Genomic DNA, 14,028 nt, shown 5'->3' with positions numbered 1-14,028 from the left:
ACTCTCCCAATCCAACATATCCTAAACTATTGAAGATCATTTAGACCAAATTTATCTCCATCATTGATTGTGCTCGATTTCTCTCGTCTGGATGTATATTTAATTGAAATTTTTGTTGAAAAGAAAATTTCTACTTTGACTGATTCGTTTCAAGATCCAATCATCGATATCATGCAGCGTTTAGAGGTTGTTGCACCCTTGCGGTATTCATTGAAAGTTTTGTTACAGTACCTAGAATGCCGAAAGTGAAAACTGGATGAGAAAGTTATAATCTTTGAAAGTAGATCTTGCTTCAAAAATCCTATTCAGATCTATCCGCTATAGCTAAAATGATCCATAACGAGTCTGATAATATTTCTACATTAAATTTGACGAGGGTTGAATAATTAGGAAATTTTTTTTAATACAATACCAATGCTACCACCATCTTGCTAACTAGACGGCGGCTCACCCGAAGTCTTAGCCTCCAATACAGTAGAATAACTGCCCGAAAGTCAAAACTTAATAAAACCATCTGAATTATTGAATTCATTCATTGGTTCTCATGCATTACTCTGCCACCAAGCAACAGATTCCTAGGAAAAACGTGCAATACTCTTGGCGCATGGAATACATTGTGGTATATGGTCTTTGATGCCAAAAATAATCAAATCCACATATATATATATATATATATCTACTTAATCCTCAGCATTTTTTGTGATGACAATGATATATCCACATGAATGGATGTCTTCTTTCCTTGGGATGAAGGCTGGCTAGGTCTACACAGCAGCCAAAAACTTCCTTTCTTCCAGCGAGGCTGCATGCTGACCTGCTTGATGATTGAATCCCTCTCCGATCTCGATGGCTTATTCTATGGAGCTACAAGCATCTCAGCCTCTGACGGCGGACCACATAGCTTTCCTTCCAGTAATGAAGAAGGACCGCATATGTATCATATGGAGTTAAGGTTAAATAGCATTATTCATCGGTTCCACTTGGAAAGAAGGAAAAAGAAAGGGTGGTGGGATCAGGCTTCATGTGACCTCTGTTTGTTTATGATTTCATTCGAAGGAAGACTTGGTGCCCCAGCGATAGCTTATTGGTACCGGTCCTTGAGTGACCTCTCCCAGCTCACGTTGGTCGGCCGGTCGCTCCTCGGCCCATGCCACGACGAGGGGGACAAGCGCGGGGAATCGTCACATGGGCTGTGTCGTGGCACCCGATATCTTGGTTCCCGGAGGGCATCGTTTAAGTTGACCCGCAAATCTATCGATTGTATCCTGGGCTGTTGATTCCGCCGATCATTGGCTTCTGAGCAAAATCCGGCCAGATGATGACAGGGAACAGACTGGATCACGGAGACATTGACCGGTCGATTATTCTGTCGTGGACCGGAGTTGCTGTGTCTGATGGGCCCACGGCCCACGCGCTGCTTTTTTTTTTTTTTTTTGGTAAAACGGCTACTCATTTCATATAAATCTAACATGAGTACAACCAGCCATATCACGAGAAAGTAAAAGATACAAAGGATGAGGGGCATCTGAAGCCTCCGTCCAGAGAAAATCTCCAGAGTGCCGAGCAACAAAGGAGGCGACCCAGTCAGCGGACCTGTTCGCCTCCCTAAACACGTGACCAATCTGACAATCACCCATCAGCTGGATCATCCTGCGGGTCTCTCGGATGAGAGGGTGACCATCCCCAAACCGATCCGCCCCTCGGAGCCAGTCAATGACCACGGATGAGTCTCCCTCGAGGTAGACCCGCTCCACCCCCAAAACCTGCCATACATAAGATATGCCCTCCCACGCAGCCCGTAGCTCTGCACCGACCACAGTAAGACCTGGCGCCCGCCTACCACCTGCTGCTATCATCCTGCCCAGATGGTCCCTGATCACAAACCCAACACCTCCAGTCACACCATCCAGAGACCGACTCCCGTCGAAGTTTACTTTGAGATAGCCAAGGGGTGGGGGTACCCAAGAAACATGGGCAAACCGGGGCGCTGAAACAGCGTAAGGGGTACCCCAGATGTCCCTGGCAAACCCAGAAGAAAACCCAACGGAAGCCGCAATAACCTCCCTCGCGTGTAGCAACGCTCTATCCGCCACCGTCCTCGGATGCGACCTCCTCCCCTCAAACAGACCGGCATTCCTATCCAACCAGATATAGTAGGACAAGTATGCCACAAAAATCCCTGCCTCGACCAATCTAGGACTCCGCATGGATGCTCTCATCAGCTGAATCATATCCTGCACAGAAACCACCGAGTCGGGTAATGGAACCGGTGACCTCCTCCATATCTCCCGGGCTCTGGGACACTGTAAAAGGACATGCTCGGTCGACTCCTCGATAACCGTACACTCCTCACAGCACTGAGACATCATCATGCCACGTCGCACTAACAAGCTCCTCGTTGGAAGGCAACCCCAGGCCACCTTCCAAATAAATAACGCCACCCGAGGATGAATCCGCAGCCTCCATATCCAACCAACCTCAATCTGGCGTGCTGGCTCCGACCTGACCAAGGCAAGAAGATCTCTAGCTCGAATCCGCGACCGTCCGGACGGCAACCACACTAGTCTGTCAACCCCTCCCCCAGAGGGAACCGGAAGAGCTAGAACCGACTCCGCCAGCTGCTCCCCAAAAACCTCCTGAATCAACTCCACTCTCCACCGTCCCCCCTCTGAAGACAACAAGTCACTAACCCTGGAGCCCGCTAATCTCGCCGAGTCCACCATAGTCGGCAACCGACAAAGCGGCAGCTCCGTCACCCAACTATCCTCCAGCACATCAACAGAGCGTCCGTCACCTATGATCCATCTGATCTCCGGAAGCACCAGCATGGCTCTAGCACACATCTCCCTCCAAACCGGGGAATGGTGCCGACCACCCCGCACCCCGGGAACCAAGTCGCCATACTTGGCCCTCATCAATGAGGACCACAAGCTCTCAGGCTCGAGCACAAATCTCGCCGCATGTCTAGCCACTAAGGCCTCCCGCCTCGCTACCAGAGACTGCACCCCCAAACCTCCAAGACTAGTCGGCTGGCATACAACATCCCAAGCCATCAGGTGGACCCCACCTCTACCACTGTGCCTCCCCCAGATAAAGTTCCTAAATAACTGCTCCAGGGACCTCAGAACAGTAACTGGAATAATGGCATTGGAAAGCAGATAAATGGGAATAGAGGAAAGAACTGAACGAACCAGAGTGATCCTACCCATCATAGATAAAGAGTGCATCTGCCAACCCTCCAATCTGCGCCTGATACTGAGCTCCAAGAAAGTACAATCCCCGCGTCGTAACCGCTGGCCCGAAAGAGGGACCCCCAAATAAACCATCTTGCCCACCTGCGCACCCACTCCCAGGATCTCCAATATAGGGCGCCTCACCGCCTCCTTGGTCTTCGGGCTAAAAGTAACAGCAGACTTGGCCAAATTGACCTGCTGACCCGAAGCTGCACAATAATCCCGAAGAATCTGACAAATAACCCGGGCCGCCTGCCGCGATGACCTGGCAAGAAGCAAGCAGTCATCAGCAAAAAGCAGGTGGGATATCGGGGCAGCCCCCACCGTCGGTCTATAAACCTCCAACTCCTGAGCCGCCACTGCCTGGTGTAGGAGTCTGGACAACGCATCTGCACAGAGAATGAATAAAAGAGGAGATAGAGGGCAGCCCTGACGTAACCCCCCCGAAGACACAAAGAAGTGGGACGGTGAGCCATTCACCAAGATAGCAAAAGAAGGAACACGGACACAGCCCATCACCCACCTGATCCAAGTCTCATGAAAACCAAATGCCTGCAGGGACTGCTGCAAAAAATCCCACCGAACCCTATCATAGGCCCTCTCCATATCAAGCTTGATCCCCATCAAGCTCCTCCTCATCGGAGCCCTGTCAAGATCAAACATAAACTCCTGGGCAATCATCACATTATCCGAGATACTCCGCCCCTCCAAAAAAGCTCCCTGCTCCGGACTAATAAGCCTAGGAAGAACCTCCCTCAACCTAGCGGCAAGAATCCTCGCTATAGCCTTGTACAGAGTAGTACAAAGGCTAATCGGACAAAAATGGCTTGGCTCCGTAGCATCCTGCCGCTTCGGTATCAGAGTGATGAAGGTCCTCTGCCAGTCTGCTGCCATCACTGCTGTACTGAAGAACTGCTGTATGGCTGCCGTCACATCGCGCCCAACAACCATCCAATATCTCTGAAAAAATAAGGGTGGGAAGCCATCCGGCCCAGGGGCCTTGTCCCCCTTGAGGGACCACACCGCCTCTCTAATCTCCCTCTCCGTCACCGATCTAATCAGAGCTACTGTCTCCTCCTGTGACACCCTGCCCACTGGCGGAGGTATAGCTGCTAGGCTCCCAACAGTAGACTGCTCTGTCCACCTGGCCCTGAAAAAACTCTCCATAATCCTCTGGATCATCTCCGGATCCTCCGACAGCTGCCCCTCCTCATCCCGGAGGACTCTAATCCTGTTCTGGTGCCTCCTGATAACCGTCGCCTGATGAAAAAATCTCGTATTTCTGTCCCCCTCCACAATCCACTGTACCCTCGATTTCTGTCTCCAGAATGTCTCCTGCTGTCTAAGTAGACCGTCATGCAGGGCCAATAAGGATCGGAGGTCCCCCAGCTCCTCCTCCGCAAGGCCCCCCTGATCCTCCTGGGCGTGTAACCTGGCTATGGCCCCCTCTGACTCCTCTATCCTCCTGAGGATATCTCCCACCTCCTCACGATTCCACCTCCTCAGACGTCTTCTTGTTAGCTCCAATCTCCGGGACACCCGATACATCGCATCTCCTCTCACCTGAGCACTCCATGCCTCCCTCACCACCTCCCATGACCGTGGATAACAGAGCCAAATTTTTTCAAATCTAAAAGGGGCATGAACTGGAAAGTAGGAATCTGTACTCACCAGTATTGGATTGTGGTCCGACGCAATCCTGGGCAGATGGCTCACATGATGGTCCGGAAATGTCTGAATCCACCCAGCGGTCGCGCAGGCTCTATCAAGTCGCTCCCATACTCTAGCTTGGCCCTGCTGATTGTTGCACCATGTGAACTTAGACCCAGAAAACCCCAAGTCAATCAATCCATTCGAGGTCAGAAAGTCCTGGAACTCCATGACCTTCCTCTCAAATGTGAAAGGCCTCCCCCCCCTCTTCTCCTGAGGATCAACAATACAGTTAAAATCACCAGCCATCAACATAGGGTACCCCTGACTAATCAACTGAGAGGCCTCATCCCACAGTATCCGTCTCTCCCTGAAGTCAGTACTGGCATACACCGCAGAAAGCACCCATGAACCTCCACTACCCTCCGAGATCACCATAACCACCTCCTGAGAACACACATGGAACACATCCAAACTACAAGCACCCTGCATCCACGTAACAATGATACCACCCGACAAACCGCTAGACTCCACAGCATAAAAGCCCCACGATCGAGGTATCGCCCTCCTGGCCTTCTGAAGGCTCCTCCCAGATAAACGGGTCTCAAGCAGTACACAAATCTCCGGTCTATGCAACTGCACAATCCTCCGAAAGGCCGGGGCAAAAGAAGGCTTCCCCGCGCCACGACAGTTCCATAAGATAACCTTCATTGGGCACCCAAGGATGCATCACAACCCCCTACCCCGGGATTGCAATCATGGAACACCACCTCCTCCATAGCACCAACCTTCTCCAACTTTGCAAGACTCGCCCCTTTAGCTGCTGCCAACAGCTGATTCACAATACCCTGCCGATCCATCCCGAAGCCCGGTTGTGCTAATTGGCACGGAGAGTCCCCGGCAACTTCACCATTTTCCACAGGCCCCTCCAACAGCCCACCTCCTGGAAGAGACTTGGTACGGCCCACAACTTCACTGGCGACCTGTTTCCCGGCACCCAGCATCTTCACAACACCAGAGAGACCTCCCTCCTCCCGAGCCAGGTGAGCCGGAAAAGCCTGTGAAGACGTTTTGGAGCTGCCGGCTCGGTTCACCTGCTCACTACTGTCACCGGACTCCCGATTCCCCACTCGATCCAACCGACCCTCCTTGCCGGTCGCCTCGACCGGAGCCATCATCCCCAATTCCGAGAGCTTCGCCGCAGCCGAGATAGCACGATTTAGCTTCGTCGAAGGGGCCATCACACCACGCCGGACATGCTCGCCACCACCCCTAGACTCACACTCCGCCCGCGGAGGTCGGAGACGAGCCGCCGAGAGGGGAGGAGGGGAGCTCTTGCTCCTGCGTCGGAAGTCAAGCTCCGACCGCGCCTTCGCCGTTGGCAGAGGACGGGTCCCCCCGACGGAGAAGACCGGCCCTTTCAAACCCTTGCCTCCCGTACCCAGAGCCCGACTTGGGCTTCTGGAGCGCTTCCTCGGGCTCGGGCCCAATCCGTCGAGGCACTGCATCGCTGAGGGGCCTGGCCTGTCCACAGCCCGGTCCGACACACCATCCAGCCCACAAACACCCTGGCCCGCCTCCAAGTTAAGACACGGGTTGAGTCGGCTCGGACCAGCGCCATCGACCTGGGTGGGTTGACTCGGGCCCGCCCTACCCTTGCCCGCCCCGGCCGCCGTGACGTCCTTCTCCGGAGTCCTCCGCCGGGCAACCTTCGATGGCATCTGCCAAGCTTCCAGGTCGATCGGGGAGACCGAAGAACCCGACCCATCCCCCATTCCACCCTTACCGGAACAAGGAGGAGTGGCCGTCGAGATCGGCCGGGACCCGGACCCAGCCATCTCCTTCTTCCGCGGCATCTTTTTGGCCGGCCGTTGTTGCCAAATGCGATTGGTAACCAACCACGGGCCAAAGGCCGATGGTTCCTCCGGGACAGGACCACCGGTATTCACTTCAACCTCCGGGAGATCCGCCCCGATACCTTCCTTCTCCTTCCCTCGGTCCACTGCCGGTTCCGCCTCGCCACCCACCGAGGACGGATAACCGCACTCCGACGACGAGTGCCCAATCCGCCCACACCTCGAGCAAGGAGCAGGGAGGTTCTCATAGATAAACCCCTGCCAAAAGGTCTCCTCGGCACCCCCATATTTCCCCCTAACCAGGATACCCGGCTTGAGAGGATTCGAAACATTTAGCTCCACCTTCACCCTAGCAAAGCCATACCGTCCCCCCTGCTCCGTGAAGCCGTCCACGGCCAAGGGATTTCCGGCGCTGGCCGCTATCCTAAGTATGGTCTCCCTTCTCCAATAATCCAGGGGCAGTCGTGGTAGACGCAACCAGACGACCACCCGATCAATACCCCCAACGCCGGGCACAAAATTGGGTCGCCAACGCTCCATTGCCAGAAGTTGGCCTGCCACCGACCATGGACCGTTCTTCAGAGCGGCCTCACGATCCTCCTCCTTGGCGAACCGGACGGCGATGAAGCCATCCATCAACGAGAAACACTCCACGTTATAGTCCAAACGACCTACCCGTTTGAACTCCCTGGCCACCCAGTCAATCGGAACAGGCCTCCCCAAGCTCCTCACAATGACGGTCGTGCTTTGCCATTCCGCTCGACTCCCCTCCAGCTCTTCCTCAGGAACGTCCACCACCTCGGCCGACGTACTCCGCAGCATTACCAAAACCCGAGGGGGCATCCGGTGACTCGTCCACGCCGACTGCCGAGGGACTCCCTTCGCAACCTCCGCCCAGGAGCGAGACTTCGGTGCAGTCCCGACACCCCGCGAAGCCTGACCACCCTCCTTCCCCGTCTCCGGCTGAGCAGCGTCCCCCCCACCAGCCTCCATAGTTTCCCGCCCACGCGCTGCTCCAGGCTGTTCATTTGTTGTAGAGACGCGACCACGACCGTGAACCGTCCGATGGAGATCGGGTTGTTACGGAATGGTCCTGGGCACTAATTCCTTGCATGTACCGTCAAATTCTCTTTTTTAATAAAGTAGTGATACCCTTCTCCCTCTGCAGCAAACAGGCAGGTCTGGCCGGTTATCAGCTGCAAATGTTGCACTTCCCTGCCTACCCATATAATTCCATCGTCCTCCAAAAAGAAAAATATTGGATGAAATGATCGTAAATTTAAATTCTGAGATTTTGATTTTTTTTTTTTCGAAAGAAGATACTAATCACAGCAAGAATAGAATTTTCATAATTTTTTTGAAAATAATTATAGTGAGTGCTCGACATCGCCTTTGCATGGTTGGGCCAATCTTAGCTTATCGCGGAAGAGATTCGAAAGAAAGTCTGTCTCTTTCTTTTCTTTCCCTCTTTGTCTGTGAAAAAGTCTTTCCTTTCCCGGGGGGAGGGGATCCAGGGAGCGAAATTTAAACCGGTCTGGTTTTATCACTTTATGATGATGGTCAGCAGTTGAAGGGTTAAATAGTTTGTTATTATTCCTAATCAACAAGGAAGTGCAATTCTATGTGACCTAGAAAAATCACATGAAGAAAATTCGCTTGCTAATCACCTAATTCATTAAATAGCACATTTCATGATGCCAATTCGGAAGAGCAATAAGAAAGCAGCACGCCAGTCGAGTGAACTTTTGAGCCAAATGTTTTGCTTATATTTATTTTTGAATAAGAAAATAAAAAGTAATTAGCTTTTTTTTTTGATAGTGGGAGAGATGTACTTCTGATGGAGAACTATCTAATAAGAAATCTAGACACACTTCTGCTAGACGCAAATATAGAAATTAAAAAAAAAATTATTTGTGTGAAAATTAAAAATATTTATTTTTATATGGACCCTAGAACTAGAATTTTATGAATTCTACAATTATAATATTATGAGGACTCTACCATCATATTTTTATGCAGGCTCTTAATAGAGTTTTAGATTGTTTTAAAAACATAGAATATTGAAGTGCCCTCTTTACCTATGCCTTCTCCTTCTTCTTCTTTTCTCTTTCCTCCTCTTCTATCCTACATCAATTTGGTATGAGAGCTTGTTCGGTCTTATATCAACACCCTAACCGATGAACGGAGCTCATCCCAAGAATATCTAAAATCTCTAACAAAGTCGCGGCCTCATTGGCTTCGACAATTCCACACACGTTGGAGATTCTTCTCACAAGTTACAAGTGGGCCTTTCTCCATATACCGAGTCTAAGGCGAGGTGCATAATGCTTAAAGACTTAGCAACGATCTTATACATTATATATGAAGGAAAGGAAACTCTGGTTGGTGCGTGGTTAATTTTTGATCTCGTCGCACACGCACAGATCACAAATTGCTTCTTATTCGGCAATCCAAAAAGATGGTGGCACTGAAACCTAACGAAAAATAAAGAATAAATCTCTTCTCAAAAATGATGCATCACGTGATCTGTTTTTAATTGGATTTCACGCAACCATAGCTTCTTTAACTGAATCTTACATAATTATTGTCATCTAAACTATATATCTCACATGCACGCCATATGTCATAACTCTACTACCAGTAATTCTAAACTTTTATAACTTGATCATCATCATAATAATAACTATTATTATTATTATTATTATTTCGTCGGTTTCTCGTTGTAGAATGTGGAGGTTATGTTTTGTCTATTCCCTGCTAAATAATTTTCAATAAAACAAAAAAGTTAATTATCTCAATCAAGTACGATGAGAGAGACTCTTTCACACACATGTTGCAATCAAGAATTTAAAAAAAAATATAATCTGGCTCATGGCCTATATAGATTGGAGAATACTATAGTTATACAGGTTTATAAAGGCTGATTATGAGCTGATTATTCTAGTTGTGATTAGTTTTGAATAAATTTGAATTTTTGATCTGATAAGAATGCTAGAGCTTAAACTCAAGGAGTATGTAAAAACTTATGTGCATATATATTTAATTCTATATCAATTATTGTGTAGATAAAAAAAATTTAAATAATATTTTTGGATAATATTTTTGGATGAGATTCTGAGTCGCCTTACATGATGCAAAGATGTTATCATTGGTGGCTACGGGCCAGCGAGTCCTTCTATTGGTTGCACATGCTTTGGAGCCACAAGTAAGGAGAAGTATAAGGACTAAGGAGTCAAGCCATACTTGCATTCAAAACAATAGGATAGATCGATCTAATCAAAATGCTATAACAAACGCAAGAAACATTCTAAGCTCCCAATCTTTTGGGATCCATGAGCCTGATCAAAGAGTCACACTTCCTTGGTCCCCCGTTGGGTCCGGTGACAGCATAAAGTTGGGGGCTTTGTCCTCTTGTGGGGGTGTTTGGGCTGGCAAATATTTGACACCATTTTTTTGGCCCCGCCTCCTTTTTGTCGTCTTCTGCCATTTATTTGTCCATTTTATTTTCTCCCCGTAACATTTATTAATTTTATATACCGTGTTTTATCTGTCTCGTATATACGGAATTTAGCTATTTTTTTTATGGTCGGCATCGAATGGCTTCTCTGGATCGCCGCGTCTCCTTCCCAAACTCCTCTCCCATTCCTTTTCTCCTCCTTCTCCATCTCCTTCTCCTCTTTTTTTTTGATATAACGGTGGTTCATGCCTGATTAGTATAAATGTAGCTAACAAAATTAAAAAATAAAATACTACATAATCCTCTAGCAACGATGCGATGCAGTTACTTTTGTCCCTTCTCTGGTATCTCGGCTACCAATGGAGTTTCTTGATATGATATTTTATGAGAAACAAAAAACGGCGGGAAGAATCTTTTAGTAGAAAATGAGCAAAAAAAAATGTAACGTCTTTCTTTTCTTCCTTAAAGATTTCAAAATTACCATGATTATATTTTATAGTGCTTCTCCTATATTTATATAATAAAAATAGCCTTAATCATAAACGTTTCCTCCGAAGAGACGGAAGGAAAATGTTTCTTACTAAGGCTTCACTGTTTGAAAACCCTTTTTTCATCTTAGTGAAAGAAAGTAGTTGTTTAAGAAATCTTCTTTGGCTAATGTTTTTTCTCGATGAGAAGTAGATGAATGCTCTATATCTTGATGTGGTGAACTAATTTTTTTATTTGTGGAGGATGAAGAATTATTTTTTCATAAATAATATATAAAAAAAGAAAATACATTTTGTAGAGTATATTTGATATCTTAATCATTAAGTGAAGATTGGAAGGGGAGCTTTTTGGGTCTACGATAAGAAGATGTGTTCCTTCCCATTACATCATCTTGTAGTAAAGTACACTTGAAACATCCTCAATCAATTCCCAACACTTCTCAATTTCGCTTTTATTTCTCAAAAAAGCCCACGGCTTAGCGTCATGGCCATTGAATGCACCACGTATCTTAACCATTTAAAGTTGGTCTTATGGGGATGTTACAGGGAAAACTCTGGCCTTGAGATTGGAAAAGGTCAAGTCAGCCCCATGATATGATGGCATCTGTGGACACCCCTATCTTTTATGGATGAACTAAAGAAAGAGAGAGAGAGAGTCCAAAGGGGGTGAGAGTCTAAAACGGGGAGTATGCCTATCAATTCTAATGCATGTGGATGGCTATTTTTTATCAGGATTCCATGGCGTACGTTCACTGCAGAGTATCATTGAGTCCACTTGAGAATCTTTTGTACATGTGAGGGTATTTGGGGAAGGAAAGTTCTCATTGGAACAGCGTTCGTAGTGACTCAGTACTTTGAAAGAGATCGCAGAAAGCTCTCAGAGGGAGCCCTGTTTGGTGTCAGGAGCGTGGAAAGACACGACCATCCGGCCTCCCGTTCTCCCTTCCCTTAATGGCCCTCGCCTTTCTGTCTCCCTCCAAGCTCCGTAGATTTCCCAAAATAACCTCACTGCTTAATTTCTACCAACCAGTTTTAACCCACCACTCTTACGTAGTAGATGCCGCTACCAGAGCACTAGTCTCAGAATCTCAGATTGATAGTTGGTAAAAGTTTTAAGTTCAGTAATATGCTTGAGTAATCTGTATTTAGAATGATCTTAATCTCGGCAATCACTAAGAGCACATTAGCCGTTGTTCCATACAAAAAGTATGGTTTTGTGATGATAGTTGAAATTTGCTTCCAGATATTTAGTTCCGAAGTATATTAAAAATATTGACCATAGATTAATCAGAAAAATGAGCAAATAGGGTGTTATAAGCATATTATTTGTAGAACCATGCATGTATAATTAGTTACTAAGCTGGTGGCTTTAAGATAAAGAAATATTATTTTGCAATTTTTTTATTAATTTAATCATCATCGGCAAAGAGAGTAATGCTACAATGCCCAATCACAAAAGGAAAAACAAAATTCCTTGCAATACGACATCAAGGGTTGGTGCAACTCAGGAGGACATCGAGATAAATTAAGAACAACCAACCAGTATTATAATTACCTAAGCTCAAATACTTAGATCTTTTTTCCTTTTTTTTGGTTACCAAAGTTGGGCTTCCAAGCATTTGCCTTTTAGAAGGTGGTGATAAAAAAAAATATAATCATAAAATAAAGATAATACAAAAATAATAAATGATATCCGTTAAACTCTTAGTTGCATTTACGAGCTCTCTTTACTGAATTATTTTAATAAACATATGTTTTTAGTTGACTTTTGAGATAGATATATAGGAGAAGCGTACTTATTTTTCAAAAAAGAAATATCCACTTTTCGAGTTTAGAATTTAGAAATCCATTTATCAGGTCATATATATTCTAAAATTTTAAAATAGATTGAAAGATCACGATTATCCATACCACCTTTCACATACATGCATTAGCCTAAGTCTATTTTTATTACAATCATAATACTCTAACATTATTAATCATCAACTTTTACCTTTAAATATTTCTATCAACCATTATTACCTCTGTCCTTCTTATGCTACCAGCATTCTATCCTTTCTCCATTTATACCTACATTTGCTAATAATCTTATCTTTTATTGCACCCCAAGTTCTCAACCTTGTTTTTTGGGTGATGCTATAATTTTATCTATTTTTATTATATAAGCTTAGCTGAAGTCGGTGCACCTTCCTTGGAATACACTTGCAAGTGATCCTATATTGTTAAATTTTTTTTTCCATAATAAACACCACCAATGTCTAAATCTTCCTACTCTTTGGAAAAATATTTTTCCTCCCTTTCTCTCTCTGCATGTGTAATTTTTTTTCTTGCACTTGTACTAACTTGATGATGAAAAATGGAATATTATCTATAGTTCTATGAGAATAATTTTTGTTGTTGCTCCTAAATATGAGATACTAACACTCTCTATCCTCCTTATGCTGATCTCATTCCATATTTATTATCTTCCTTTTTCTTTGAAAACATAAACGGACAATTAATCTTGTCAACTATCTTCTGTATCGCCTTCTTGTCATGCTATAAGATATATTGAAAAGACCAACGGAGACTTGCTCCATAACATGTTTAATCAAACGTGAATAGTTTAACAATATGGAAAGCAAGGACATCATGCTGGCATATAGGTCAAGGTACCCTCTCCAACATAAATTTCTCTCTTTTTTGGTGGAGTACATCTCCACATTATATTTCAACATTTGCAGTTCCATCTTAATGATTACCTACTTATATTTAATGGGATGGGTCTGTCGTACATATTCAATGAGGTCTAAATCAAATTCCGTATAATTTTGTTGCCTAAAATGCATATGATGATAAATGAGTTTACAGGTTTGCCATTGGTAAGCACTAATCCATGGCCTCCAAGAAAAATTGCAAAGGTACAATGTATAGCAATCAGTATATCTTGCATGATTATGTGCAATCTAACTGTTTTTTTTTCTCTACATCCAATGCATTCTCATTAAAATATACTAATTTTTTTTTCCAATTTTAAGATATCTAAAAATATTTAATTTAACATATGCATGATACCATATTTTTTTTTCCGAATATGCCATCAAATATATGGCAATATTTTTATATTTTTCACATCATGTATTTGCTTAAGGGGTAAGTATGGATCTTGAGCATATATGTTACATGGTCTTAAGCAATTTTTTTTTTTTTATTAAGGGTGGAGGGATCATACATATAACATATTGTTTGGATATATTTAATAAAATTTAAAAATAAAAAGGTGATCTTCAAAATTTTTAAAAAAAAGTTAGAGAAAACAAGCAAAGTGGTCTCTTATGTAAATACGGAAACGTTCAGGGGTAGTA

Source organism: Phoenix dactylifera, chromosome 9, assembly GCF_009389715.1.
Source record: "Phoenix dactylifera cultivar Barhee BC4 chromosome 9, palm_55x_up_171113_PBpolish2nd_filt_p, whole genome shotgun sequence".
In the NCBI taxonomy this organism is placed as follows: domain Eukaryota; kingdom Viridiplantae; phylum Streptophyta; class Magnoliopsida; order Arecales; family Arecaceae; genus Phoenix; species Phoenix dactylifera.
Note: the sequence above shows the minus strand (reverse complement) of the source record.